Source organism: Brachypodium distachyon, chromosome 4, assembly GCF_000005505.3.
Source record: "Brachypodium distachyon strain Bd21 chromosome 4, Brachypodium_distachyon_v3.0, whole genome shotgun sequence".
Lineage (NCBI taxonomy): Eukaryota > Viridiplantae > Streptophyta > Magnoliopsida > Poales > Poaceae > Brachypodium > Brachypodium distachyon.
The window spans coordinates 18591060-18618374 of record NC_016134.3 but is presented as its reverse complement, the minus strand read 5'-3'; the positions used below and the strand labels follow the sequence as shown (position 1 = coordinate 18618374).

The following is a 27315-nucleotide window of genomic DNA, read 5'->3' as shown; positions in this document are numbered from 1 at the left end:
AGAAGCCGAAAAATAAAATAAAATTTGCACCCATCATTGAAATAAATAAGGAAACAAATGTGAAGCAAGTCTCAGTATCAACAGAACCCTTTATTTCTTCTTTAACCATCACAGAACGAGAAATGAAATCCTTATGTGCACTTTATTTTTGCTACTTTGCTAGCACAACACCTATGCGTTGCTACGGAATACAAAAATACATTTAAAAGGAATGATATACTATTGTATGAGATCATATCATCGATATCCGTGTCCCAAATCAGCAAGGGATGAAAACACTACTCGAAAAACAAGTGATGCAAACAAAATCAATCAAGTCCGAAATCTAAAAGTCACCAATTGAGGCTTTTAAGTGAAGATAAAGATTTTGTTGCACCATTGTAGCCCACAGTGTCTTCATTGCATCCGTAATAGATATTCATCAATCATCAGTCGATCAGTTGCCTCGTGGAGCGCCGGACGACTGACCTAATAAGGACAGCTTGCTTGGAGAGTCGACGCGGACAATGACATCTTCTTCAGTGGATTCTTCCATGCTGCCGTACATGCTGAGCTTCAATGCTTTAGCTCATCTCTGCTTGAAGTTAAGCTGTTGGGTCTCTGCGAGCTCTCCGGCCAACTCAGCAACGATGAGCTTCCCTGCACATTGGCCTCCGACAATAGTAGCCTTCCTGCTTCAAAGATGATAACCCTAGATCGAGCTTCCACCTGATATCGGGAAGATGCATAGCAAAAGCTCATATGTTTCATGGCTGTAAACAAGAGAGAAGTATTTGTGTCATCATCAACCCAAGGACAAAAAATGTGCCGATCGATAGACATATATAAATTTTCCAGAAAATCACTGCTCAATTGATGAAATGAAATATACAGAACCTGAAGAGTCAAGGCCGAGCATCTTCAGGTCCATATTTAATGGAAGCAGCACTACTGGAGGTACGATGTTATTCTGGTTCTCTGCTTTCAAAAATCCTTCCAGTAAGATGCCAACGTAATTATGCTCGAGTACAACGTCTTCTCCCCCGGTGTATAAGCTCATGCGAGATCCGTTCGCCATAAGAAGTCTCATCTCATGCATTGCCATTCTCTCAAATATACGAGGATCAATAGCTTAGCAACGACTAGTGCGCTTTCCTGCAATTTCCATATATGAGTGATCACAGATTAGCAGATATCGATTATGTCACCAAGTTCACTAAAGATCAAATAGATTGCACAAGAAGCTTTGTCACATTGAACCCAACTGGACTTGCTCTTTATTCTGCAGTACGTACCTCATGCCAAATATAATATAGCTAGGGAAATTTTCCCATACCGTGACAATCAGGGAAACTAGAAAACACAAAAGTATTATGGTGTGATACTAGTAGAGTTGTATACATATGGGCTTTCAGTTAGTTAGTGTCCCTGTACTATTTAGCTTTCAATACAGTTTTTTAATACAGGAAACCTAGAAACTAAAATTCTTTGTGCCATGAATACAAATTATGACAAAAAAAATCAGAGCGTCCAGAAATTGAAATGCACCATGTCATAATACTGAAGGAAAGCTGGACAGTTGTGTTTTCTTGGTAAACATGGAGGCAAAAACCTGACGGGTTCCTTTTTCTAGAAATTTTCAAAATTTTGAATCTTGCAAATTTGAGGTTGGGGTACAAATAAGAAGCTATTCTACACGGACTTGGTCAATTTAAAATAATAACCCAATTGCTTGAAAGTGCTTCTGCACTTTTCGATTGAAACGGGCGCGCAGGCTCTGCGTCATCCGATTCACCCTCGACCTGCCACGCCGTGCGATCCAGTTAAGACAAGGTCCCCTGCTATCGAGCGGGTGGCCCCACATGACAGCGATATTAATCAGCTGGGGGAAATGCGCTGCTTGTCTCTTCCTCTTCCCCGTCCCCATTTCCTCCCTCGTGAAAGCCGACCGCACCCTCTCTTTCTCCCTCGCGATTCTGGCAAACTCGGTGTCGGCGAGGCGCAGCGAAACAGCAGCGCGGCCGTCAGCAGTTTCAGGAGTGGCGGAGCGGCGTCGGCGCGGAGTTTCGCGGCGGACAGTGCGCGGGAGGGCTTGTTTTTGCTGGTTGATTTCGCCGCGGGGCGAGATTGTACCGGCGAGGGCGATTTGGTGCGCGGGGGATCGTGCATGTCTTCCATGGAGGTGATGAGGGCTACAAGAAGCCGATCCTGTCGCTGAAATCCGGACAGTGCGCGGGAGGGCTTGTTTTTGCCAAAGATTTTGTAAAGAGAGTAACAGGAAGCAAAATTAGAAGATGAACTACATGACAAGAAAAGATGTGTGTTTTTAGGTGGTCTTTTAGCCAGGGAACAAAGGTGTGGGGGCACAATTCTTTTACCTAATGCATCATGTAGCTGCACAAGCAAAAGGGGGAAGGTTTCCAGCAAGTCCACAATATGTAGCATTATTTGTTCTTTGTAGCTTCCAGCAACAGGTTAAGTTTATGCTTTTGCTTGTAAAAGGGGGAAGGTGGATGCACAGTCCAGAAAATGTTTTTTGGTTTTTTAGTGAACAGATCAAAGCACCATAATAGGCATATTTTATTTTCCCATAAAAAGGTTTGCGACACTTAATTTCCTCCTAGTTTGCTTATATGCATGGTAGCTTCTTCCTTTTTTTTTTCTGTGCCTTCAAAGAGTTGCTTATAAATGTTACATGGTGTCTATATTTTGATGGATTCATTCTGGACGCATGTTTATTTTCTCCCCTGACCTGGATTGCAATTCTGGGAGTGCAGGATCACATAAACATGCAGCACTATGATTCTACCTTCTAGGGGTGCCAGAGTTAAGTGCCATATCAAAACCCAAAGCAACATGATCTGTGTTTAGCCTTTTTTGCAGCAAACAATTTTCTTTGAGGAGAATTAAGCCCAGAGTTAAGTGATTTACTCGGCAAGGGGAGGGGGGTGGCAAGATCTGCATTATAACTATGCAATTTTGCCTATCCGGAGTGTGTGGGGGATGAACTCCTGGCTTTTTTCAATTCATGGACGTAAGAAGGGCATAGAGGAGGCGGGAATAGAGGTGCTGGAGAAGATGGGATCGGGGGAGAGGAAGACTTCATCTGCTTTTGCTTTTGCCTTTTTGTTTTTTTATATAGTTGCTCTGAATCACGGGCAACTTTCCGATATATCGGGCAAACGCGACAGCTAGGGAGCATAACGAGGCAAAAAAACACGTGCTTTGGTGGTTTTGGCGGGTCCAGACGCGTGACGTGACGGAGGGACCAGAGCTTACCTTATTTGGAAAGAGGGGCAAATAGTTTCCTTTTTTGGGTGTGCACTCTTGGCAAACCAGAAGTGCACGGGCACTCACTAGCACTGATGAGGACATCCATTCCACAGATACAACCGCGGCATTACAATGACCGATTACTCGTGCACGTGCGTGCCAACTCAATTATCAAGTACTTTCATTTCTTTGTACTATGGGCAATCTAAATGAGAATATGATGCTGCCTAAATCAGATGCTCTTATGTTGATTAGGAATGAAGGACCAGGCCGTGACACAAGGAATGGGAGCGAGTCGGAACTTCGAGAATGATGGCACGCGTGCGAAAGGAAACGGTGCAGCAACTACCACGAGAATACGAGAAGCTGTAGTCACTTAAAGTCGTGGGAAGAGAAGAGATGCTTGGGCTGCCACTTGCACTTCTAATGGGCCCAAGGCCATGTAACAGACCAGCCCATCTTAGAATCTGAAACCCTAGATCTCTTCCACCTCCCACCCTCTATATAAGAGCAGCCACCACCCCCTTAGGCTGGTTGGGTTTTGTTTAGATAAGTTAGCCATTGCTGCAACTTCAGGCTTCACCACTAGTGTCGGCTAGACCTACTGGAAGAACCGCTATCAGAACCCCACCTTGTTACTCGTCTCCTTGAGACTGCTGTACTTCATCTTTATTTGCAATTTCAGATTGTCTTATCTCGATTCTTGCTTGTTCTCGATTGCTAGCAGGGATTGGAACTTCGTGTTCAGGTTGACGGCGCCTTCGGTTCTGTCAATAACTACAGGGAGTTGGTGTAGCGATTGCTAAGGCGCACCGTCTAGTGTCCGGTGTAGTCGGATCGTCAACGTCTACTTCTGCCCCAAATCGTAGTTATCCATCTCACCGAAAGATCGGGCCACCCCCAGCAGCCATGGGGCGCATCAAGTGGTATCAGAGCTCAAGTTGCTCTGTGAGAAATTTCAGATATCCCTTAGTTTACTGTTCTTCTTCTACCTACAGTCCAGAAAAAGGCCCACAAAAATATTGTAATTCAGCTACCTTGTCCTAGCACCAAATCTGAGCCGTGCATGTTCGATTTAGCTATTGCTTTGTTGATTTGTTGCTGCACTCTTCGTGTCAAGTTGCTGGACTAGGTTGGTTCGAGTTGGATTTGTTTTCTACCAGATCGTACCCCTTTTGTTTCCCCTGTTCTCCCTGTTCTTCATGTTCTTGGAGTTCTTGCTGCCACCACGCCCCACCACTTCACCCGATCTGCTACCACCCACGTTTTCCCCATCCACCGCTGCCAAATCACTCATCCAACACCATGCACCCCCATCAATCCCAGCCACCATGGATCTGAGAAAGCCAAAGACTAGAGAGATAGAAAGAGAGAGAGAGCTGCTTTTGGGTGTTTTTTTTACCCCTGCTCTTTCTACCCAAAATTTGTGAGTGAGAAAGTTGTTTCCCTGTGTTAAAGAAGCAAATATAAGAGATCTGAGCTTGGTTCCCCTTTTTCAAAAAGAAAAATTTCGGCGCAAAAGCAGAGGCAAATCTGGTCAAAATTGCTTTTGGGCTCGAAAATTCAAAGTGGCCAGAAAAATCTAGAAAAATTCTGTAAAATCAAGGACCATATCAGGAAGCTACTGTTAAAATTTCAGCTCAATCGGAGCTCGGGAAGAGGGTCAAAACCTAAAAATACCCTACTGAACATTTCGGGAAAATCTTCAAATTTGAGTTCTTGTGCTCGTGTTTTCGGCCTTTCACTTCAGCATCTGGGCCTAGATACTTATCCTAATTGTACTACTCGAAGTCCAGCAGTTAGGACTAGCATTTGTGAGCATATTATCAACTTTGTATTGCTATTTGTTCATTGCTTATCCTTGCTACTAATATCAGCCACCCAACCTCCACTTTAAACGACTTTGTGCCGAGTTTCGTATCTCCTGGCAATCGCTTATCCAATCTTCTTCGTGGTGAGATACCGTTGGTTGCTAAGTCACCCCCTGCTGCATGGTAAGAACTTGTAAGAATTGTGAAACGGCACGAGTGTTGAGAGCCTTTTTCCCCACATCCCACTAGTGCATAGGAGTCTTGTATTTGTGCTTTGTTTTCCTTGTTTGCACTAACCATGGCAGGCCCTGGAGAGAATAACGGCGATGACCTCACCCCTCGCTCAAGTGAGGTGCATGATGACATCAAATGGTTGTCCACCCATGTCACGGACATGGAAAAGACACATGCTGCCACCGTCACATGACTAGATGGTCGGTTGGACGGTTTGGATGCGAGCATGAGAGAAATGAATACCAACTTTGACACCTCCTTGCTCGCATGGATGGAACACACCGGCAGCCCCCACCTCGGCAACAACCACAACAACCACCTCCAGCTGGTCGCCCTCGCGCCCTTCGCACTGAAACGGCGCAACAAGGTGCTGCATCCTGCACTGGAGTTCCTGCGGGACATGGTGAGGACATGGCGGTCTCCGACGATTCTGATTATGCTGCTGATTCAAAGGACCCACGAGACACCAACCGCACCAATGACCGCCAACCTCGTCGGCTGCATCATAACCGACATGGTATGGGGCCACGTCGGGAGGTACGTGATGATTTTGATGTCCCTAAGGTTAAGTTTTCTATGCTGCCATTTGAGGGTCGCTATGACCCTGAGGCTTACCTTACTTGGGAACTAGAGGTAGAACAACGGTTCACTTGCCATGACTTTCCTGAGGATAGAAAAGTTAGAACCGCTGTTTGTGAGTTTACTGGTTTTGCTTCAACGTGGAGTGAACATTGTAGGTTGCATGCTAATAATATTCCCACCACTTGGGATACGTTAAAACGTGCCATGAGAGCTCGATTTGTACCTCCTTTCTATCAACGAGAAATTCTAGGCAAGCTGCAACGTTTAAATCAAGGCTCTAAATCTGTAGAAGATTATTATCAAGAGCTGCAAACGGGAATGATCCGTTGTGCTATCATTGAGGATGATGAGGCCATGATGGCTAGGTTCGTAGGTGGGTTGAATAGGGATATTCAAACCATACTTGATTATAAGGAGTACAATAATATCACCCGTTTATTTCATCTTGCTTGCAAAGCCGAACGTGAAGTGCAGGACCGCCAACCCAAGACAAGGACTAACATTTCTGCAGGTCGCACTACTTCGTGGACGCCACGCACCACTTCAGCCCCTCCTACTCGCACGGCTGCTGCAACCACCTCCTCCAACGAAACAAGCTCCTGGCAACCACGTTCGAGTACGGCGTCCCTAACTACGACTAAAAGCATGCCGGCTGCCCCAACCCCGAGCACATCATCTATAGGCTCCACGGGACAAACAAGAGATGTGCAATGCCACCAATGCAAGGGTTATGGTCATTTCCGCAAGGATTGCCCTACCAAACGTGTGATGATTATTCATGAAGATGGGGGCTACGATTCAGCTAGTGACCTTGATGAGGACACCTATGCTTTGATTGCTGACCAAGAGCAAACGGAGGGCACGACTGAGCAAGAAATGGAGATGATGGGTGTTGAACACGCTGATCAACACAAGAGCCTTGTCACCCAACGTGTGTTAAGTGTGCAGCCCAGCCCGGTTGACCATAATCAGCGCCACAACTTGTTCCAAACACGTGGTGTTACCAAGGAGCGGGTTGTCCGTATCATCATCGATGGAGGGAGTTGCAACAATTTGGCTAGTTTGGATTTGGTTGAGAAGCTTGCTCTCACAACCAGGCCGCACCCCTATCCCTACTATGTCCAATGGTTCAATAACAGTGGTAAGTTCAAGGTAACCTGAACTATTCGTGCACATTTTGCAATTGGTACATATGCTGATTTTGTTGATTGTGATGTTGTACCTATGCAAACATGTTCCTTGTTACTTGGTAGACCTTGGCAATATGATAGAGAGTCAATTCATGATGGTAGAACTAACCAGTACTCTCTTGTGCATATGAAAAGAAGATTGGCCTCAAACCAATGACTCCTGAACAGATTTTGAAGGATGATCTTTCTCGGGCTAGTAGAGCTAAAAATCTGGCCAAAGCTGAAAGTGAAAATCAGATTGTTGCTAAAGAATTTATAGGGCAAACAAGTGCACCCAAATCTGAACTTAAACTTGGTAATGAGATTCGTTTAAAGGGTACATGTTTGCTTGCTACCAAATCTGATATTTCTGAACTTGACACTTGTGTCTCTACTTGCTATGCCATTATTTGCAAAGAGGCTTTGTTTTCTCTTGAGGATCCGCCTTCCTCTTTGCCCCCTGCCATTGCTAACCTTTTGTAGAAGTTCGAAGATGTCTTTCCACAAGAGACACCACCCGGATTACCACCGGTCCGCGGGATAGAGCACCAAATTGATTTGATTCCCGGGGCTGCACTTCCCAATAGAGTGCCATACCGTACCAACCCGGAGGAGACAAAGGAGATTCAACGACAAGTGCAGGAGCTGCTCGACAAAGGTTACATCCGTGAGTCTCTTAGTCCATGTGTTGTCCCTATTCTTTTGGTACCAAAGAAAGATAGATCCTCCCGCATGTGTGTTGATTGTAGAGCTATCAACAATATTACCATTTGCTACCGCCATCCAATTCCATGATTGGACGACATGCTTGATGAGTTGAGCGGCTCTACCATGTTCTCTAAGGTTGATTTGCGTAGTGGTTACCACCAGATCCGTATGAGGCTTGGAGATGAATGGAAAACTGCCTTTAAAATTAAATTCGGTCTCTATGAGTGGCTACTTATGCCTTTTGGTTTGACGAATGCCCCCATCACCTTTATGCGACTAATGAATGAGGTTTTACGGTCTTTTATTGGACGCTTTGTGGTAGTTTATTTTGATAATATCTTGATCTATAGCAAGTCTTTAGAGGATCATTTAAATCACTTGCATGCTGTTTTTGATGCCTTACGGACTGCGCGCTTGTTTGGTAACCTTGACAAGTGCACCTTTTGCACGGATCGAGTTTCTTTTCTTGGTTATGTTGTGACACCGTAGGGAATTGAAGTGCACAAAGCCAAAGTTGAAGCCATCCAAAGCTGGCCACCACCGAAGACGGTCACTCAAGTGAGGAGTTTTCTTGGCCTCGCTGGATTCTATCAGCGCTTTGTGAGGGATTTCAGCACCATTGCTGCCCCTCTAAATGAGCTCACAAAGAAGGATGTTCCCTTTGTTTGGGGACCTATGCAAGAAGAGGCATTCAGCATATTGAAAGATAAGTTGACACATGCTCCTTTACTCCAATTTCCTGATTTTAACAAAACCTTTGACCTTGAATGTGATGCTAGTGGAATTGGATTGGGAGGTGTGTTATTACAAGAGGGCAAACCTGTTGCTTACTTCAGTGAGAAATTAGGAGGGCCTGCATTGAACTATTCTACTTATGACAAAGAATTATGTGCTCTAGTTCGAACCCTCGAAACATGGCAACATTATTTATGGCCCAAAAAATTTGTTATACATTCAGATCATGAATCTTTGAAGCATATTCGCAGCCAAGCAAAACTGAACCGTAGGCATGCTAAATGGATTGAATACATTGAGTCTTTTTCCTATGTAATCAAACACAAGAAGGGAAAGGACAATGTTATTGTTGATGCTTTATCACGCCGTTATACCATGCTTTCACAACTTGACTTCAAAATCTTTGGTTTGGAGACCATCAAAGAACAATATGTGCAAGATGCAGATTTTAAAGATGTTTTGCATCATTGTAGAGAGGGCAAGACTTGGAACAAGTTCATCATTGATGATGGATTTGTGTTCCGTGCTAACAAGCTATGCATCCCAGATAGCTCCGTTCGTCTTTTCTTGTTGCAGGAGGCGCATGGAGGAGGTTTGATGGGTCACTTCGGAGTGAAGAAGACAGAGGATGTGCTCGCTGCTCATTTCTTTTGGCCTCGGATGAGACGGGATGTTGAGAGATTCAATGCTTGCTGCACCACATGCCAAAAAGCTAAGTCACGACTCAATCCTCATGGTTTATATATGCCTCTCCTAGTCCCTAATGTTCCCTAGGAAGATATATCAATGGCTTTTGTGTTGGCATTACCTAGAACTAAGAAGGGGAGGGATAGCATATTTGTTGTCGTGGACAGATTTTCAAAGATGGCTCATTTTATTCCTTGCCACAAGAGTGATGATGCCACACATGTTGCTGATCTTTTCTTTCGTGAAGTTGTACGCTTGCATGGTGTGCCCAACACTATAGTTTCAGATCGGGACACCAAATTCTTGAGCCACTTTTGGAGGTGTTTATGGGCAAAATTGAGGACAAAATTATTGTTTAGCACTACTTGTCATCCCCAAACTGATGGACAAACTGAAGTTGTTAATAGAACTTTGTCTACCAAGCTTAGGGCTGTTTTAAAGAAAAACTTAAAATTGTGGGAAGAATACATTCCTCATGTTGAATTTGCTTATAATCGTTCGTTGCATTCTACTACTAAGTTATGCCCTTTTGAAGTTGTCTATGGTTTTATTCCTCGTGCACACATTGATTTGCTGCCCCTTCCAACTTCTGAAAAGATTAATCTTGATGCTAGTGCACGAGCTGAAATGATTCTAAAATTACATGAGACCACTAAAGCCAACATTGAGCGCATGAATGACAAGTATAAACTTGCTGGTGATAGAGGAAAAAAGAGGTTGTTTTTCAACCCGGTGATCTTGTTTGGTTACACTTAAGAAAGGACCGGTTTCCTGTTTTGCGTAGTTCTAAACTCATGCCACATGCTGCTGGCCCTTTCAAGGTTCTAGAGAAAATAAATGATAATGCATATCAACTTGAGCTGCCTGCAGATTATGGTGGGGTTAGTCCCACATTTAACATTGCAGATTTGAAGTCCTACTTGGGCGAGGATGAAGAGATTGTGTCGCGGATGACTCCATTTCAAGAAGGGGAGGATGATGAGGACATCCACCCCACAGATACAACTGCGGCATTACAAGGACCGATTACTCGTGCATGTGCGCGCCAACTCAATTATCAGGTACTTTCGTTTCTTTGTACTATGGGCAATCTAAATGAGAATATGACGCTGTCTAAATCAGATGCTCTTATGTTGATTAGGAACGAAGGACCAGGCCATGACACAAGGAATGGGAGCGAGTCGAACTTCGAGGATGACGGCACACGTGCGAAAGGAAACGGTGCAGCAACTACCACGAGAATACGAGAAGCTGCAGCCACTTAAAGTCGTGGGAAGAGAAGTGATGCTTGGGCTGCCACTTGCACTTCTAATGGGCCCAAGGCCATGTAACAGCCCAGCCCATCTTAGAATCTGAAACCCTAGATCTCTTCCACCTCCCACCCTCTATATAAGAGCAGCCACCACCCCCTTTGGCTGGTTGGGTTTTGTTTAGATAAGTTAGTCATTGTTGCAACTTCAGGATTCACCACTAGTGTCGGCTAGACCTACTGGAAGAACCGCTATCGGAACCCCACCTTGTTACTCGTCTCCTTGAGACTGCTGTACTTCATCTTTATTTGCAATTTCAAATTGCCTGATCTCGATTTTTGCTTGTTCTCGATTGATAGCAGGAATTAGAACTTCATGTTCAGGTTGACGGCGCCTTCGGTTCTGTCTAGTGTCCGGTGTAGTCGGATCGTCAACGTCTACTTCTGCCCCAAATCGTAGTTATCCATCTCACCTAAAGATCGGGCCACCCCCAGCAGCCAAGGGGCGCATCAAGCACCGTCCAAATAATAATAATGTTGATCTGCCAGATTCATGTTTCTCGGCTTGTAGCCAACAATTTCAGACCCTGGAGATATTAAGTACACCCTCTGATCCTAAATTCTTGTCATGGTTCCATCAGAGTTCAGAAATTGCAGCCTGTGGAAGATGTACAAGAATCAGTGAATTCAATAAGCAAACTTACCTGCCACAGAAAAGTGTCAATAGAAGGATCTGACCGACGCAATTGATCTATCTTTTCAGCTTCGATGAAGAAACAGTGCATAAGAGAATCTGTAATCATGTCACAGATATAAGACTTGCCAGTTAGCACCTGATATAGACCCAAAGTGCTTCCATGTGATAAAATTGGATCCAATGAATGCCTGCTGCTTAGCCTGTGACTTGTCCACTGTCAAGAAAAGGGGGCATGTTAAGGTATACACTTATTACAGAACAAACCATAGCAGTAAAGTATGTACTCCAACAAAGTAAAATACAGTGGTATTGGAGCACAAACAAACCTTTACAACTCCACTCGACACAATCCATATACCAGTTGCCCTTGAGCCTTCATTATAAAGGGTTGTACCACGCCCGATCACGTTTTCTTTTGTATTATGTAACAAAGGAGCACGCACAGTAGATGGCAGCACACCAATTAAGGGATGAGTGTCTAAAAGGTCGCCAACCCTTGGCATTTTCACTAATGGTGGACTCCTCTTAAGCTTCTTCAAGTCTCTCTAGCATGGTGAATTAAAATATCATTTTAATTTGAGGTCAATTTATTTTCACTTGGGAACAACAAAAGAAAAAGCACACACTCCCACTACCTGCAAAGCATCATCTAGATGGACCATTTCCTTTTCTTCCAGTAATCCAGTCTTCTGTAGGTTTCGAACATACTCACTCAAGTGTGTCAATACCGAATATGTTACTTGTCGAGTCTTTAACACAGAGAGCAGCTGAGAAAGCATATTGTGAAAACAGTTTCAGAATCTTGGCATCAATAAAAACCCAGATTCACGAATGGAAGATTCATCAATTTACTTATGTAGAGAGGTTTTTATTCATTACTCCAACTTTTTTTGTATGATTATGAAATGAAGTATTTGTTTTTAAACCTAGGGCATGTTTGGAATGCAGAGAGTTCCGCAAGAATTTCTCGCGAATTTTGCAGGAAGAACACTTTTGCAAAAAATTCCTAACAAATCCCTCCATTTGAACTCCCAGGCTCACAATTCACAACAACTCAGCCATGTGGGTGAGCACATGCAAAGTCTCTAAAGACCAAACTAGTCCCTTTTCAGTGGAGATGATATGCTTTCTCTAGTTTTGCAAAAGATAACACAAGTTGAATGAACTGTGAAGATGTTGCGTTGGAGGCAGAATGCTCCATAACAGTTGGGTCAATTGACAGAAGCAAATTGTAAACACAAACCTGAGGGAATGTACAACGAACTTCTTCCAAAAACATTCTAGCCTCCTCTCCAACAGCATTGCTTTCAACAATAACAATTCTTGCGATCTCACTATCACCTGAAGAAACAAGTACATACATTTACTGAAAACTGGTAACATAGATTAGGATCATACAGGGTCAAAGGAGAAAATAGAAGCATTAAAAAATATTGAGAAAGGTGAAATTAGATAGGTTTTGCATCCTAACTACAAACAAGTAAACCAGTTCAACATTAATAAGCTAAAATAGGTTGAAATATCCATTCCATCAGTGCTATGCCATAGCTGATTGGTTCCACATGATCATATGACTGTCTCTGTAAAATAATAAATACTACTTTCTGTTTGCACACACGAATTACAACATTGGACACCAACATCTGTCATGTGCACCCATTTGTACCAGATATTCATGCACTACTTTTTTGGGGGGAATTTGTAGCCCAAAGAAATATTACTACTCCCTCCGATCCATATTAATTGTCGAAATATTACATGTATCTAGACGCTTTTTAGGCATAGATACATCCATATTTGGCCAAATTTGAGACAACTAAAATGGATCGGAGGGAGTACTAAATAACAAGCACATAATAATATTTAAAAACATTTCCCAGATTTTACCAAGAAAGTCTTGTAGTTGTCTCCTTGCAATTCTATGAGCACGAAGAAATGCAGCACAGATGTAACACCCTGACTCCAATCTTTTTACTGTGAAGTATTTGATAAGCCTTTGTGGCAACCTGCTCATAGAAAGGAACCTATAGTAACTTGGCAAACGCACTTTTGACCGCAAACCATTCCAATCGCATATTGATCCACTAGCAACAAGATCCATAGCTTCATCAGCTCATCTCATTAAAATATTTGCTGTCGCTTGAGTTATCCGTCCCTCTTCAAGCATTCGCCAGTAAGTGGCTTGCACACCTGAAAAAGGTATTTGAAGATCATCATGTTAACTAGTTCCATTTATTATGAAACTGAAGATCTCAATAAGGCATAAACATAGGTGAAGATCAGAATCATTGATGAAGTATTGAGTAAAGAACTTAAGAGCGAAAACAGAAAGAAAACAAGAGGATGTGAAACTTGGGAAGGTATGTCAAACTCATGGAAACAAGTCTCATGCAAGCAATGATACAGGTTTTTCAGCAAAAAAAAAAAGAAAGTAATAGGGGCCAATCAATGTACAAAACAAGGCATTTGGCCTTGTAGAAGTCTGTTTAAAAGGAAAAGATAGCCTATAGGCTCTGATTAATACTCCCTGTGATCCATAATAAGTGTCACTGAATTAGTTCAACTTTAGTACGACTTTGTACTAAATCAATGACACTTATTATGGATCGCAGGGAGTAACATTTAATATTTGTGTTAGAGCTCTTTAACTTCGGTTGTTTTATGGTCCCTAAGGTTCAGTTATAAACATGTACAGATAAAAGGCAGTCCACAGGTGCACGTTGGAGGTTTCGGGTTGTTCCTCATGAAATAACACCCCTTGTAAATATCTGTTTTTCTTCTCCCTACTAATAGAAAAGGCGGCACACTTGCTTGGTTCCTAAAAGAATAGGATATTTCGAAGATATTGAGAAAAGGGCTTGGTAAATAACATAGTATATATGGTCATAATGGACCATCTAGATTCTTATAACTTCCTATTTGCACAACTATCTAAGGCACAAGATGTGCAGCTTTAGAGCTCAAAGATGTGGTAGGTCCATTCTGACAACTGACAAGTTTAAGGGCCTCGGTAAAAGGAGCAACTCCATAGCTTTTAACATGTTAAAAGAATACCTTCAAATTTTAAACATGGACTATGTTGAAAAAATTGCATATAACTGAAAACTAGTGTATATGCTACCTACGTCGTCTTATACTCACATACTAGGGCTACTACATATTCACTGTGTTAGGTGGCACGTGCATTGTTTTAATATACACCTTTATATGTGCAACGGTGCCAGTATGAAGTTATCATTTTTAAAATATGCTAAAAAATATGAACTCGTCTGGACTTTTTTCATGTAGTTTGCTTTCTGATATCTTAAATTTAGTACCTCCAAAACATACAGAACTTGGCATTCGAGAGAAGGCACAGAAAATAAAATAAAATAAGCGATAAACAAATATCAGATTTCTTCAGCACATTATCATGTAACTAGCTGCGTACCATTCAAAAGACGCACTCGGATATCCCTTAAGTTCATGGTTTGGACGTGCTCATGATTGTCAGCATGTGGATGCACATGTTCGCCCTCCAAGTTACTCAAGTATGTGATATATTTCTTTACTGTAACCCAATCAGCAGGTCCAAGTTCCTCATCATCCCTAAGATCACCAAAAGCCTCTAGTGCCTTGTTTAGCAATTCATATCTTGTATAACTCAGCACACGAAGCTGCAGCAGCAACCAAATTAGAATTATTCATCTGGAACTGAACAGAACATTGCTGTACTACTTAAATCAATTTTTTTTACTATACTACTAAATATTCATCAAGCACATGCGAAACTGAGAACTCCTGATGAATTTAGGTAACATCACAGAAAATCTACTCACCTTTGGGTGGATGAATGAAGAGGTATAATTAAAAATAGTAACCAAGGCTCAGAACAACTTTGAACTAACAAGGGCACAACAAAAAGAGAAATAAAACATTTTTGTGTCATGTTTATGTAAGATGAGCAGATTAGATGAACCTTGAACTCATGGGCGCTGGAATAAAATAAGAATTAAAAAGCATATTAGCATGCAGACAATGAAGTCCTTTAATCCCAAGTTACAAAAGTCACAGATGAAAATTTGTAAAGCTAGCTAACCTTTGTTGCTGACAGCTTGTCCATACCAAGTACATGCAATAAAAATTGTGTGGTCGAACCATTCAATATTAATGTCAGAAAAACGATGCCACCAGTGAAGAATACAAACTGAAAAAAATTAATAAAATAAGTTAAATTAAGCATTTCATATTTTGTGAGCAAAATAATAAGAACCTACCATTGTTCCAACTTCTGGTGCCAGAAAAGGTTGAGGTGCATCACTAGCACGCTAGTAAAAGTAATTCAGCAACAAATTATTATGTTAGATTAACATTTAAAGAAAAAGTAGATTACCGTATAGATATTGAGACACAAATAAGATGGCCAACTGGTGCAGGAAAAATGACTTACTTTAACAGAAATTGATAGTGATAGAGAAACAGCACCTCGCAGCCCTGACCAAACAATAACTGTGGCTTCTTTTAAGTCCAAACCATAACCAAGGGAGCGCAACAACGGATACATAACACTGAGAACTACAAGACGTGTCATTTGCACAAAGACGTAGAGTAGGAGAAGAAACCCCCATGAAGTGGCTGGAAGAAGAAGAGATAAATGGAAATTATATGATGCACGATGATGGATTAGAACACAAAATATACTCCCTCCGTCTCTTTTTATTGAGTGTGTTTTGATTAGCTTATGACAAGTCTTTGGCCAACAATTAATCCATTATTATGTGGTAATCATAAGACATTAGTTTTGAAAATTAATCTAATGACATCAATTTTTATCTCACATAAATTGTATACTGATGACTTGTCTTAACCAGTCATATTATGAAGTCTCTGAGTTAGTACAACTTTGTACTATCAGCGACAATTAATATGGGTTGCACAGAGTATCAAAAGAAACAGAGGCTGTGGTACATAGAAGTAGCTTTTAAGCAGTTGCAAAATAGTATCAACTCCAGAGACGATTCCGTCGATTTGGAACTTCCTCGCTGATCATGATCACGGCTTGGTGGATCTGGAAGCACCACAATGCGGCTGTCCTCGACAACGCACAACCTAGCATCTCTGCACTGCTCGACGCCATTAGGGTGCGCGAGGGAGGGATGTCGAACCTCGCGGTTCTGCTCCCAGCAGGACTAGTGCTTACGGTGCTGAGTTTTAGCTTTTGGTGTTGGTCCTTCTGTAGCCTTGTACATAACCTTCTTTCTACCAATGCATCGAGACGCAAAGCTTTTGTGTTTAAAAAAAACGATTCTCTTTAATGGAACCCTGCTACATCTTTGCAGTCATTTGGAAAAAAAAGTAGGAAACAAAAATGGAAAGATACCAAACACCAATTGTGCTGCCCAAGATATAGCTTAAAACAAGACATCTAAATAGATCTATTTGATAACTAAGATGTGTTTATCCACGTGATCTGTTGACTGCAATTGCAGAGAAACTGCTTACACAATTCAGCAGATAAACCATTTGACAGCAAAAATCAATAAACATGACAAAAAAAGTGTGTTATTAGAAGATTTAGTACAATGACTGTGTTGACAACTAGTCATGGCTAGTTATCGTGATGTACATATAGAAAACTTATCACACCAGCAAAGACATGATGTAATGCTATATCATGAAAACTACGAACAAATGGTGCATCATCATCTAATAATAATAATAAAGGAAAAAGTTGAGCAGGCAACGGACATAAAGAATTTTGATTTTTGAATGACCAAGTACAATGCTTTGGATTATTTTTTCTAGAATGAGAAAGAGGAAGATGAATACCATGCCTCTGAAAGTGGTTATTATCTTGTAGTACACCATCTGCAATTGCAACCCCACTGAGGGCAATAAACATGTAAGAAAATCATAAAGTAAAGAAGATATATACCAACCCAAAGAAAAGCATAGTCTGGCTTAGCCAGGAAAACATAAGATCTGACAATATTTTTGCCAGGAGTGCTGAAAATGTGGATACCTCAGTATGAAAATAATAGTGTTTGCAATGTAAGCCACTATTTCCCTGAATACAAGTAAACATCAATCAGACACAAAGTTCACCGAAAAATGAATGCGTGCAAAGAAAATACGAAAATACGCATAAATCTATTATCAGTTAATGGGTGTTCATAATGGTACCTCACTTGGTACCAACTAAAGAGATACTCAATGCAATTTTTGTAACTAAATAACAACCACATAGTTCCGTGGCAAAAGAAAGAGGATGGAATAAAAATGAAAATACAAATGGAACTCCGCACCCAAATGATCAAAATTTGTCGGTGAAACTTGAGAGTGTGATTTTTACTCTTATTTTTTTATACAGTTGTAGACCCTAAAATGACACATTGAACAGATTAGCCTATGCAACTTCGAATGCGAAGATCATCTGTTGAGAATCTTGATCTTCGCTGATAATGTAAAATGACATATATTGCTATAACAATACCAGAAATCATGCAGACTTTGCTGACTGTCACCCTTGAAAGCAGTTTTTGCAAAAGCTGCATATAACCTGCCAGATCTGGCAAAGTTAATACTGGAGCAATGGTACTAAAGGATATGCCAATAAGATGTGAAGACAAGTTTTACTAACATTCCCAAAGTCATGGCAGTCAAAATACCAGAGAGCTCCAGTGCATCTTGCGCCTGATATGAAGGACATGAACGACTGGTCACTTCTAATCTAGATTCATGACTGAATTGAACAGAGTTCATAATACAGCAGTTTTGAAATTGAAACTACAAACTACCAATAATGAATATTGATATGTTGTTATCATAAGAAAAAGACTCGATAGATATGGAATCGAAGGATGGTCATCTTCAGCTCAATGGTACACAATCAATAGCTTGAAAAGCTGGAAACAATGTTATTGTTTTTAGGTTAAGAAACAATGGTGTTCTCAGCATATCAAAATATAGATTCGTGTTCCTGTAGAGTTTTAAAGTAATAATAAGAATGTTGTTCTTCACATACATACTCAGTTTCACCTACCTTGCTTAACCTGTAAAAATCTTCACCAACCATACCCTAAGTTATTCAAGTATACATGAGAACTAACAACATTAACAGCATTTTGATTGCAACATAAGGCCTCTGATGAATGCTCAATACTGAGATGGTTATTTAGAACATATGTCATTGCAAATATTTTTATGAGATGGAAACTCTGAAGTTCAGAACAATTCGATATCTCAATTACTTTGGTACATGCATATCTAGAAGTTACCTATGTTCTCGGTAAACGGCACATGCGCAATTTGCAAAACACGCTAGAAAACAAAACTCTAGGACTGGTGCTAAGAGTTGTAACTCAATCTATCTGTTGTGAACTATTTCAAGAAACTGAACCGATCACAACCTTTAAAATAGAAGGCAGGAGTCTAAGATCTTGAATATGTTCTCCATCTTACAGATGAAAACTGTTAAGCTCTCTTCAAAACCTTGATATATAAATCAGGTAGGAACTTTGCCATACGCATATATACAAATTACCTCAGATCACCAGTAAAATTGCAAAAGGGGGTGTCAAAACATAATCCTAAGGCTGATACTTTCCGTCTGTTGTGGACCATTTCAAGGAACTGAATCATAACTTCCAAAACAAAAGGCAGGAGTACGAGAACTTGGATATGTTCATTATCTTACGTAAAGAAAGCAATATAGCTGACAGCAAGCGTAAGAGTCATCTCTAAGATTGTATCATTGAAAACAAAGCCCAGCCATAGCAATGATACGATTCCAAACGCAAGGCCCAGAGCAATACTGATCAAAGAAGATACCAGTTGGGTTGGATGCTTGTAGTCATATTGGGTAAGTTGCTATTAAGAAAACATTGCACATACGCTCCAACTGAAACTTCTGATAAGAATATCACTATTGACCATGCACTGAAGGTTCTTCCGAGCACCATTCGGTAAAACAACTGATAAACAACAACAGAAACCCTGTACAACGTGTGACCAGTTAGCAATAAACGCACTCCAAAAAGAATCTTATAATAGTGCATAATGCAGTTTTGTGACTTATAAAAAAACATTTAGCTTTCCTAAACCTATGTCAACCCCATATAATAAAAGAACAACAATATGCGTGGACACAGAGGTCACAAAATTCCGGTCATAGTTAACTTAGGCCCTTATTTTATCTGTCATTGATTAACTAACAAAATTGCATTCGTAGTAGTATCATAAAAAGGCGTCCTAGAATTTTGTAATACTTTATATCTTAGTCTTAGTTTGCAAAAGAAAAACAGTCTTGCATTTAGTATTCTTATGCGAGGAATCTCCCCTAATTTTGATTCAATCCCTCACATGAAGTTCAATATGTGTTCCATTTATCAACAATCGTACTACTATAGAGATTGTTTCAAATATGAGAGTATTAAGAATGAAGTATGATTAGCATTTTTTAACCAGTTACTAGACCAGTCCATTTTTAGAACAAAAACTTACAATCCATATATTTGAGCCAAGGGTTGTATTTTGGTTTTCAGGGACGCAGAAAACTGACAAGGAAAAAGAGAAAACATGTTTAGAATGTAAGGCGTACCCATCATTCATCAGGGATTCTCCCTCAATAATTGTATTGAGCTTTTTACTTGTTCCAAGCTCTTTTAGATGTGCAACCACGGCAACAGGATCAGTGGCACTAAGCAGGCCACCAAGCAACAATGATGTCTTCCAGTTCCAATCATAAGGAAAAGCAAACTGCGATAAATGAACTAGCTAGTATCAGTAGATGAAAGTCAATGGCATATGTCCATTTTAAGTTAAGTACACACCTGGACAGCAGCGCCAAGTATAAATGTTGATATTAGCACACCAGGACCAGCAAGTAAGAGCATTTGTGCCATGCATTTCTACAAATAAACATTTTACTAATTTAATAGACATAGAAAAAAAAAGATATGTGCAACTGCAGTGCCATAGCCCAACAGAAAAATGGCAGGGGAAGAGATCAACATAAGAACTATTGGAAACTTCAATATTAGAGAAACAAAATATGATGTGCAAATAGTTATTTGACAAAGCACAAAAGGAAATGCCTGTATGTAGATTATGGTTACCGGACAGGGTTTGCATGATACAGGATAAAGAGTGACGCAGTAAAAGATGAATCTCGATCTTTGCTGATCCAATCCTTTAGTTAACCCACTGAAATTTCATCTCTATCTCTACTACTTATAAAAGCACAAACATATTCATCCCAACGTCCACCCAACTAAACGTACACGGACAAATAATAACCCCACAGTCAGCCCGGGGGCACTGCCAGGGCGTCGTGCTGTTGAATTTATGCGCAGGCAACGCAGGAATCAAATTGCCGGTTCATTCTTATTTCCCTTTCTTACTTTCCTTCGCGATTCACTGTCCAGAGAGTAAGGGCATTAGCAGCAGCCTTGATTTCTTATCATTTCTCCATGCTGCCACCAAAGGGAATTAGCACGGCTGCTTCTTTGGTAGATTTCATTACGAGTTGTTATCATGTTCTGGCATATGGATTTGTTTTAGACATGATATTTATCTACAAGAAGTTATGAATATTGGAAGATGTGCAGAACCACCGTGTGTCTCTATATAAAAAGCCATTATTTACTCAATTGAATATTTGGATTATGATTCCTTTAATTTTCAGTGTTTGCTCAATGTTTAATCTGTATTCTATCTCCAGGCCAACCATGTGGTTGTTAATTTAATGGCATGCACATTCACATCACATAGCAAGAGGCTATTGGTATGTCATCTCCCAATCGCACAGATATGATTGCTTTTCAGCCAGTTCAGTTTGATGTACAATTTAGTAGCATTTTCCTCTCATTGTTGCTGATACAAACCAGTATGTTTCTGAAATGAGTTGCCATCCACTATGAAACTACATTATCTTTAGCCTGTTAGGCTTCATTTACTGCTTGAAAACTTGACTGGTAAGTTGCGGTTAGGTTTTCAAAATGCCAATGTATTTCCATTGGCACCAAAGTTGTTTCCTGATACAACAACAGTATGTGCTGTCGGCGTCACTCTCCAGGACATCAGGTCACTCAGAAACCAGCCGCCAATGCAGTCGTCGCCCGTCTACAAGGTGCCCGTCCTATCCGGCCCCCATCCCTTCCGCACGTTGCTTGGGGACTGAACCGAGAATCTCCGCAATCTTTGCGCTGCTAAATAGAGAACGCCTGATCCCTGCTCTCCCAAAATCTTCAGCTCTCTCCTCTGAATTTAGTAGTTTGCTTCCTGCAGCACGCGACAGTCTCCAGTTTCCATAACCTTCACTCCCTAGCTCCCAGATCAGAATGAACAAAACTTCACTCCACGCTACCACACCATCATCGACACTTTCTTGCATCATTTTCTGGTCTAATGAGATTAGTTGATTGAAGCATAAATTATTTTCTTGTTCATAAATCAGAGGGCATTGGAATCACGCGGTTCCGTAAAAGAGCAAAAAACACAATTTCAATTTTATATACGTGGATCTGATCTTTAGGATGTTTTGGTAAATTCAATTCCTCTGCATATTTAAATAGTTTAGCGATGTTAGTTTGTGAAATCTGGCCACTAATATGCTCAACAATGAATTTTGGTGTGTTTCTGTGTTGACTGCAGGTCTTTCATGATTTGTTTTCTACACTGGTCCATGATGCTTGATTTATTACGATGTCTTTGATTGTGAGCAGGGCATTGGAGGCATCATGGGGGCATTGTCTTGCAATTTTGGCGATCTCAATGAAGGTGAAGAGAGTTATCTGAATATCTATGATGCCCGTCAATTAGGTGCTTCTCTGACTGTAGATTAATTGGGTTCTTTCGATAATCAAAATGGCTATGTAGTTACCTTCTCTGTTATTTTCTATAGCTATTTTGGATGGCTGGATGCACCATAGTTTTATTTTGCATTTTTGTCAATCTGGAGTTGTCTGGGATGGCTAGATGATCATGTGCTTGGTGTCCATTGTTGAATGTGAGCCTACATACCCTGCTAGAACTTGCGGCTTATCTAACCTGACAGTAGTCACGGAAATTATATGGCTTTTCTTACTTTATGTTTGTTAAACGTCTGACCTCTGATCATGTCAATAGTCACGGAAATTATATGGCTTTTCTGAACTTTTCCTATGATGTTTTCATTACTTTCCTTGGTTTGAATGTGACTTCTTCTTTCTGAATTTTTACCTTGGTTTGGAATTTTACCTTGGCTCATTATATGGGAAAATGACCTCTTTTCATTACTTTCTTTGGTTTGCAAATGACCTCTCTCTGTGTAATATTGTGTGCTTGACTTCGCTAATCTCCAGTGTTTGCCATTAGGCACCAAAAAATGTACAACCCTGTACAGAATTCAGTGAGATAATTTCAGCTTGGTAGCCATGCATGAAATTCTCATTAGACTTAAATTTTTTTTAAGTTCCTTACCCATACGAGGAAGAAAACACTCTTAAAAAGAAGAAGCCAAAGACATGTTTTAAATTATAGGGACGTGTGTACACTTACTATAGAGATAGAGATGTCAAGAGCTTTATGTTTTATTTCCTTTCTCTTTTTACTGATCGGAGAATCTGTTATTTTGCTTGCAGCTCTGGAATGCATATATGACCATGTCATGCCCAATTTCAGAGAGAAAACTTCTGAACCATCAGGCAAATTGAGGGACAAATGTTTGACAGTACTTCTCTTCCTTCAAAGCAGAAATATACTACCGTTGACGTGTAAATGAACATTCTTTTTTTACTGGAATCGGCAGGCAGCAGCTGATGGATTATACTATTCTTTACTTGTATTGCCATTTATACATGTAGTTGTATGCAGAATCAGAATTGGTGCATCGAGCCTGTTCAATGCAACACAAGCAACATGACCGTTCTTGGTGGCATGAAGTTTCCAGCAAGCTAGGTAATTGCAATCACTTGGTGTAGTGTACCAGGTTTGAGACCCTATCACCTTATAGTAGTTGCACACTGATACATGAATGCTATTGTCACACTGATAGGTCCTGATGTGCAGTATTTGTAATTTCAGAGAATAACTGTACGTGTTTTCTTAGCTGAAAGAACAATTGTTCGGGTGAGGAAGTAATTGTAATTTTCCATCTAAGGCCGTACTGCCTCCAATAACTGCTGATTATACTTGGATTTTGTGATTTTGGTATATTACTGCAACAACGGTCGATGGACAACTTGTCCAATAACCTTTGCTTATTATCATGGAGTCTTCATAGCATTGAGCTTACAAACCCCAAATATATCCATGGTAATGTTGGACTTGTCCAATAACCTTGCTTATTATCATGGAGTCTACATAGCATTGAGCTTACAACGTAAGTGCAAGGCAGGATACAGTGGATTAAATTTTTATTCTTCATGCCTACAAACCCCAAATATAAGTCTTGTTTGGAGATACGCATTAGCTTTCTGTAGTTCCGTCAAAACTCCCAGTAGCTTTATATGTGCTTGTGATTTCATGAATGAAGAGCACCGATTTGACTGTTGTTCATATATTATCACTGTTGGCTTCAGAGTTTCAGTTGCAAAAAAATCACATCATTCGAGCTAACTGGCACATAGAGAATTAGCAATGTTGTGCTTGCGGTCATTCAATACCTGAGTAAGGACCTAATAGCTATCTTGAATGTGTGCAGTTTATTGTTCTGTCTTAGCTTGCTTGCGGCTTCTAAATTCTGAGAGTTGAATGCATCGATGAACTGGCAATGCATAGGGAACTCCTTCATGTTCATCTGGAAACAGGGAACGAAAAGACTTGTAGATATTTTTTTTTCATTGATTTTTATCTTTGTTACATCAACTATCATTTAGGGCAAGTTTAATTCTTCAGAACGTATACGATGAGTTGAGAAATTAGTGTTGTAGTTGAACATGATGATTTTGAATATTGTCTATGTTCAAATGAGATTGATTCGACTTCAGTGTATTAGGGTGCATGTTTTTTTAAAAGTCATCATGGTTCGGATTTGATGATTTTATGAAGAAAGTGTGGGCATTTTTGGAGGCCAACTTTAGCATTTTGGCTTAAAAATAAATAAGATGGAAACAAATTGTAAAAATACAAGTCATCATATATAAAAGGTATAAAAAAAGGTATAATTCAAATTGTCGCTAGACGTGCGTTGCACGTGCCAGCTCACTAGTCATAGTAGATAGACAAACTTACAAAGATTGAAAGATACCTTTATTTGGTGTGTGTCCATAAAAAAGGAGCTTTCAAATAAAAGGGGAGGAAGAAAAGCAGCCAGGAGAAGATCAGGATTTATGTTAGCCCCTGCAATTTTCCAAGCAAAATTAGTGGATATTCAGAAGGAAAAAAAAACTAAATCCCAAGTACTTGTTGCATGAATTTAATCATAAAATATATAAAAATGGTAAACTCACATATACGAATGCCAGCTCCAAGTTTGCCTAGACCATGTTTCGTCCCATACTCTGGATATTGGAAGAAAATAACATTTAAAGAGTGACTTCCCAAGTGATGCAAACGAAGCAGAAACTAACCATTTTACAGAGAATCCGTACTAGAGGTAAACAAGACCTAGCGATCCGAGGGCGACGCCGAGGACGAGGAGGACGATGGTGTAGGGGACGCCGGTGCCGCGGAGGAGGTGACGGCAAGCGAGGCCCAACACGAGGGACAACCCCGCGAAGAGCACGACATCTTCAGGGTTGGCAGCGGTCACCATTGAGCCCAGTAGTCCTCAGAGAGTAATACAGTAGTAGGAAACAAACTCAAGACCCGAACTTCTGCGGGAAGAAGAAACAATCTCAGGATCCCAAGTACTCTAGGAGGCCGCCCACGCCCTTATATTTTTTACTTAACAGAGAAGAAAACTGAAACATTACAAGATTATGTTGATCTCTTCCCGTAATTGAAATATATAAAAAATGGTAGCCAGGGTAGGGGGGAGCGGCAGCGGGGGGCGAGGGGGTGGTCGCCGTGGTAGGAGGAAGCGGTGACGAGGCCGTCGCCGTCCCCATGTAGGGGACGCGCGGAAGAGATGTGGCCGGAGGAGGGTGGGGGAGATGAGAGAACGAGGGGGAGGAGGGCACTGACCTGCGCCGCCGGCGAATTGGAGGAGTGTTCCCGTGGAGGGCTTTAGGCTGGTCATGGCGTGTAGTTCCTGAATTGTTGTCGGTGTTTTGGTTCAAACTTGCCCTAAACAAGAATTTAGTAACCGAGCTAATTTTTTTAAATAATACGATTTTTTTTAATTATTTTCAAAAATAATATGAGTTTTTCAAAAAATTCAAAAATAATGCGGCCTCGGCCTGGGCGGGGCCGATTGGGCCGAGTCGGCCTCGGCCAGGCCAACTGGATTCCGTCGGTTTGGGCCAGGCCGATTCGAAGTAATTAGACCCATTTTTTGTTTCGGATCCTTGCGGTCTTTTGATCAACGCATACACGGCCGATGCCCATTTTTTGTCTCGAATCCTTGTGGTTTTTTGAACTAAAAGACTTGACAACTTGGATAAAGAGTAACCCACATCGATAATTTGTTGGACAATTTTTGTGTCGATTCTTTGCGGTTTGTTTGAACTGAAAAACTTAACATTTGGATAAATTTGGATAAATTAACGTACATCGATAATGTGCTGGTTACGGAACCAAGGCACGACTAAATTAACATACATTGGTACCGCAATTGGACATAATTAAAGATAGCAAATACATTTGAAACACAAGCACTACTGAGTCCACTTAGGCCATTTTCCGCTCGTATCGTCACGTTCTTCTGCAGCCTTTGCCACGGCGGCCATTTCTCTTTGCCTCTCCCTTTCTGCCTCACGAGCATCCTTGCGCCTTCGTTCCTCCTCTTGCATCTCAAGCGCTTTCTTCCTGTTTTTCCTTAGTGCTTCGTTTATCCAACGACGTTGTTCCTCCCTATGCTCTTTCATCTCTCTCTCTTGCTCCTCTTTCTCCTAGGCTGCAGCTTTTTCCGCACGCTCCTCCACGTGGAAACGCTGCCATGCATTTCGGGACCTTGTTTTGATCTCTTCCACCGCCCAATCCGGCATCTCTGTGTCAATCCAACGATACCACATGCATACGGGCGGAGGAGACTACAAAAAAGCCTACTGTTACAAATCTGATATGACACAGAAAACATGTTTTAGAACACCTAAATGTGCTTACTGGAGGCTTGTCGTACGGCGAAACCGGGACAGGTGGTTCATACTCATAGTTCGCACACATGAAAAACCTCATGCCCAGCTTATCTGAAAAATCTGTCACCTCCTTCACCTTGCATAGATTGCCGCACCAACACCTGAGATGTTCCACCCCTCGAGGCAACATCGCATCTTTCATCCTCCTCGGCCTATCGCCCTGGTCGGAGCAAGGCAAACTCATTGGGGGACACTGGAATATTGGAAAAAACAGTAGTGGGAAGGATGCTTGGATGACTACCGGAGATGAGGTATTTATAGGCTCTCAAACTCATTCTCCCGCCACCGTTTCCCTCCTCATTCTCCCGCCACCGTTTCCCTCCTCTTTTTCCGGCCAGCGTTTCCCGCCTCGTTTTCCCGCCAGCGTTTCCCGCCTCCTTTTCCCGCCACCGTTTCCCGCCTTTTTTCCCGCCACCGTTTCCCGTCTATTTGTATCTTTTGTAACTATAAAAGACCGTCCATGGTATTAAAATGTAGTCTCACCATTTCGTCTGGGACGATGTCATCTGGCTTCCCAGATGATCATAGATTTTGGTCAGGTATGTCCCGTGAGCTATTGTGGTTAGCCGGTGATTTCAAGGTAGACAATAGGATAGTTCCATGGGACGAACTCATTAGTAGTGACACCCTACTAACTGAGCTGGGCCACCAATTATATAGGTGCAATTTCTCATTGAGGACTTCTGCAGAGATACGGCAAGAACTGCTAAGGTTGCACGAAAGGTGGAAGAAGCACAGTGAAGGTAAGATTGAGTCATACTTACAATGGGCTAGAAAACATCCATTGTTATGAGTTGAAGAGGAGGAATCCGATGAAGATATCTTCATGCCAAGCAAAACGGGTAAGAGTTCTTCATCGTCCAAGGGGAAGAGTACTGCACCATCAAAGCGAAAGAGCACATCATCGTCCAAGGGGAAGAGTACATCATTGTCCGATGAAAATATCTTCATGCCAAGCAAAACGGGTAAGAGTTCTTCATCGTCCAAGGGGAAG

General features: G+C 41.3%; 1 long non-coding RNA gene and 1 pseudogene across 7 annotated transcripts; one reads left to right on the top strand and one right to left on the bottom strand.

Moving 5' to 3' along the window:
• Positions 1-71: 71 nt before the first annotated feature.
• Positions 72-25306, bottom strand: LOC104584979 (annotated as a pseudogene).
• Positions 20064-24325, top strand: LOC104584540. Of its 7 annotated transcripts, none has more exons than XR_001407934.2 (4): positions 20064-20479; positions 20825-20887; positions 21828-21924; positions 22725-24325. It is a non-coding gene; the product is annotated as an uncharacterized LOC104584540 (long non-coding RNA). The 7 variants fall into 7 exon arrangements; XR_002966259.1 differs by having other exon boundaries at positions 21153-21924; XR_002966260.1 differs by adding an exon at positions 21153-21232 and having other exon boundaries at positions 20064-20887.
• Positions 25307-27315: the final 2009 nt, after the last annotated feature.